Source organism: Camellia sinensis, chromosome 6, assembly GCF_055761805.1.
Source record: "Camellia sinensis isolate YWXY chromosome 6, ASM5576180v1, whole genome shotgun sequence".
NCBI classification, from domain to species: domain Eukaryota; kingdom Viridiplantae; phylum Streptophyta; class Magnoliopsida; order Ericales; family Theaceae; genus Camellia; species Camellia sinensis.
The window spans coordinates 73,176,451-73,181,547 of NC_138966.1; positions in this window are offsets into that span (position 1 = coordinate 73,176,451).

Genomic DNA, 5,097 nt, shown 5'->3' on the forward strand with positions numbered 1-5,097 from the left:
CAGTAGTTCACATAGTGACATAGATACAGGGATTGTAATTCTACTGAACTCAAGTCATAGAGAAATTCAATGCCTCCTGCCAATTCAAGATACCACTTTTAAAGCTATAATTTTAAGTGTAAGCAGCAAAGTGTAGTCTCTAAAACCAAAAAAATCCCTTTTGATGCCATAATTTGACTAGATTACACAAAAAAAAAAAAAAAAAATCAAACTTTTTTGTTTCTTTTTTCCTTTTCAGATTCCATGGGCAGAATATTTTTTTTTTTTAGTTTCCTGAATAATTAGAATCCCAAATTTTGCATGTAAAATAACATACTTCACTGCCTCTACGTGGTATAAAACACTAGAAAATCATTTTCATGAATTCAACTAAAGCCAGACAATATAGTGTTGAAACAATACATAATTTTATCTTGTTGTAATGAGACTATTCAAGATTTGTATTTTTTATCGTGGTATAAAACAATACAAAATCATTTTTATTTTTTTACAACCACTGACATGCAAGAGCTATTCAAGATTTGTTGGTCTTTTTGGTTTCAAATACTTGACAGCATGATCAGAATTTGGAGAAGTTGAGGAGGGATTTGTTTTCTAATTTATTCTACAAAGTTGACATAGATAACATATAATTGTGTAAGAAAACATAATCGTGCAATCAAGGGACAGATCTATAAAATAGATTAAAAAAAAACAGATCTATAAAACAGATCTATAAAATAGATTCAAAAAAAAAAAACAGATCTATATATATATCTAGGGACAGATCTATAAAAAACACAAATCCAGCTGAGAGGGAGAGAGAGAGAGAGAGACCTAAACAGAGATGGGAGGCGCGGTGGTGACAGAAGGAGGATCGCCGGTGATCGCCGGTGACAGAGGGAGACGCGGCGGTGACGGAGGGAAGAGAGAGGGACAGACCAGTGGCGAGAGAGGAGCGGCGTGAGTGAGTGTGAGAGGCTTTGAGTGACGGAGGGAGGATCGCCGGTGACGGAGGGAGGCGCGGCGGTGACGGAGGGAAGAGAGAGGGACAGACCAGTAGTGGCGAGAGAGAGAGAGAGAGAGAGAGAGAGAGAGGAGTGGCGTGAGTGAGTACTGTGTGAGAGGCTTTGAGTGTGTCTCTGTGATGAAACCCTAACCAAGACAAGCATATGCATATATATATATATATATATCCAGGGACAAAAGGGTCATTTCAGCTCTGGGACCATGCGGGGCGGGGCCGGGGGGCGGGGCCGGGGCCGGTTCTGAAACACATATCCCCATCCCCGGCCCGGATGTCATCGGGGATGAATTTTTAAAACCGTCCCCGGCCCGTAAGGGATATTTTTCGGTGAATAACCACTGAATTCGGGGTCGGGGGGTCGGGTCACCGTTGGGCCGGTTTCAAATTGCCATCCCTAACTAAGCATATGGATCCTGAGCATCTTGAAATTCAGGTCCATATGGATTTTGAGTAGTTGAACCTTCAGAAGAGTTTGAACTGTCTGAACTTTCTTCTGAATCATTATTATCTAAATCTGACTTGGCTTGGGCCATAAGGAGACGAGCCATTTGGAGAAGCTCATCCTTGGATGACTTGGATTTAGGCTTAACCTTGGACTTAGATTTTTCCTTTGATTTGGGTTGATCAGTGATGGGCTTTGCTGACATGGACTTAACCTTTGACTTGGATGACTTGGGCTTGGAAGAACTGGATGTTGGGCTTCCAAGATTGACTGGAGGAAGTTGACTTCCTTGTGTTAATGGAGCAACTGGGATCTGCTGAGCTTTAACCATAGCAGGAGTTGGAGCATGTATGTTGATTGGGAATTCAGTTTGGACAATATCAATGATGCGTGGAATTTTAAAATTATCCCACCATTTAATCATGTGTTACCAGTAAATAACATCATCAGAAATACCATATTGCCATTTGAATATCCAAAGGATTTTGTATTTGGATATAAAAATAACTAATGGAGGGAATTTCCTTTGCTGAGGAGTGAATAAGAAAACATTGGAGAAGTAATTGACTTGTTCCATAATTATAGATGGGAAAATTTCTGAAATGGCGCCATACTGAGCCCACCATCGCAGAAACCAGGTAGGTAATTCGGATTTGAACTTTTGATCAAATTGAAGAAACCAAGAGTGTCTGTTTGACTCATTTTGATACAAGAAGACTTTGAACCAAGCATCAATGTAATCATAGTAACTATATTGAATTGAATGACCAGGCAGATCTCGTAGTTGATAAGGAAAACCCCAATCAACCAGAGAAACAAAGTTGCGAATATAGAGTGAATGGTACACAATTTTACTTGTGTAAGTGCGATCATAAATGAGTTTAATCACAATTGATTGATGATTGAACAGGATGTCTTTATAGAAAGTAATTGTTTTTTCTGGATGGAGAGCAATAAAATGCCATCTAGGAGGGAAATAAGATTTAACCAGATCATAAACAGTATGACTCTTTGGGTGACTAGGTTCTTTGAAAAAGAGATTAGTAGTGGTGGATTGAACATAATCAGAACGGGCTGATTTAATAGGATTAGGAGGGTATGGAGTAACTGCTTGACTAGATGAAACAAAAGGATCAGTAGCCAAAGAAGATGTATTACTAGGTTTAGGAATGTTACCAAGAATTTGGTAACGGTTAACCAATTCAGCAGGATGGTATTTGGTGACTAACTCCAATGGAGGCGGAACAAAAGGTTGACTAGATAGGACCAAGGCTTTGGAAGGAGGCCGTAGACGAGACATCTGTGAAATATAGGAGATAAATTAGCGACCACTGAGGATATCTAATTGATCAGTATGTTCATGTAAACAGTTAATATAATGAGCAACTTGTTGTTTCTGAGCTTTAATTCGATGAAATTGTATGTACTGGGCTCTTTTAGTAGGTAAATGGGTTGATATGAGAAAGGCAAGGCGACAAGCAGTATGTGTGACTAAGATTTTATAGTGTTTAATTTGGTGTTTATGGTAAGGAATAGAGGGAATTTCCATGATGTAACTTACTATCCACCCTGTAAAAATTCTTGGGTAAGAAAATCAGGAAAAGAATTTTGACAACCAGATATATATTCAATATCAAAATCAAAAATACTTAAAATAGATTGCCAACGAGCAAAAATTTGTTACTAGCAAGATTTTGAATATCTTTTTCTAAAACATATTTAACAGATTTGCAATCAACACAATGTAAAAAATTTTGATTTAAAATATCATCTTGAAATTTACTAATATATAAAATAGTAGATACAATTTCTTATTTAATAGTACTCTAATTCTTTTGTGCTTTATTCCAGACACCAGAATGATAATGAACAATTTGTTCAGGTGACTAAGGAGTAATTTTCTGGAGAAGGATGCCACCATAACCAATATCAGAGGCATCAGTTTGAATAATTTTGAATGAATTTTCAGTAGGAATACCAAGACAAGGAAGAGACTTGACATATTGTTTGACTTATTTAACAATAGCAGTATGAGTAGAAGACCAAGGAGGAGGATTGTCTTTTAACCGATCAAACAGAGGTTGACAAGTTTTCTTAAGGTCTTTGTAAAATTCAGCAATATAATTCAGTGATCCTAAAAAACGTTGTAACTGGGTTTTATCGATGATTTCATCAGGAAATTTAGAAGTAAATTCAATGGAACGACTAATAGGTAAAATAGTGTTCTGGTAAATATCATAACCTAAAAATCTGACTTTGGTTTGAAACAATTCAATCTTAGGAGCAGAAATGACGAGACCATGACTCTTAATGGTATAAAAAGATGCAGCAAGATGTTTCCAGTGTTCACTAATTGATTTTGAAAAAATTAGAATATCATCTATATAAACTATGGAAAAATGACTAAATGGATTGAAATATCATTCATTATATTTTGAAATTCACTAGGTACATTTTTTAGTCCAAAAGGCATAACATTCCATTCATAATGACCAAAAGGTGTAGTGAATGCAGTTTTATATCTATATTTAGGATGAATTTGTATTTGCCAAAAACCACTTTTTAAATCAAATTTACTAAAAATAACAGCTTGATTAAGTCTTTTTTTATTAGGAATAGGATAGCGAATCCATTCTAAAACTTTATTTAATGGTTTATAATTGATGACTAGGCGAGGGACACCTCGTTCTAATTCAGCATTTTTATTAACATAAAAAGCAGGACAAGACTATGGTGATTTACTAGGACTAATAATTCGATTTTTTAATAGTTCATTGATTTATTTTTTACATATTTCAACTAAATCATGATTCATTTGAATAGGTCGAGATTTAATAGGAATTTGTCTTTCATTAAAATTCTTAATGTATGGTAAAGTGACTACATGTTTTTTCCTATGCCAAAAGGCAGTTGGTAAAGTAGAACAAATCGTTGTTTTTAATTTTAATTTAAATTCTTCAATTTGAGATAGAACAACAGGATCAGTTAATTGTTGTTCAATGCGTTTATAATTAACTTCTTCTTTGAGAAAACGTAACTGACGAGTTAATCGATTGAGAAATAGAACAGTCTTTTAATTGATTTAATTCTAATACTTCAGGTAGTGATAAGAATTTAAAAGTAACTGTTTGACCAAAAGCTTGAGTCGTTATTCTTTCACTAGAAGCAGTAAATGGATATAATAAGAATATAAATGGCGTGCCTAAAATAACTTTATCAGTCACATTTCTTACTAAAACAAATAAGGTTTTGAAACAAACATTATGTTGACATATATGGACTTTAGGTAATTTATATTTAATACCCATTTTATTACCATTGGCAGAAGTTAATTTTTCACTTGTTTTTTCATAATATTTTGTAGGAAGTAAACCTTCTTGAATACAATTAAGATCAGCACCAGTATCAATGAGAGCAATAATATTTAATTCAAAATCATCAATAACGAGTTTAACTTTGGAATACCATTCTTCAATATGAATTTTATTAATCAAATATAATCTTTTATCTTCATGATTATGAGATTGATGTGATCGATTATCAAATAAAATATTATCAGGATTAGTATGTTCAGATTCATTAGGTGATTCAGCATTGTTTTCTTGGAAATTCTCTAGACTTCTATTAAGTTTTAATGTAAGAATTTCAT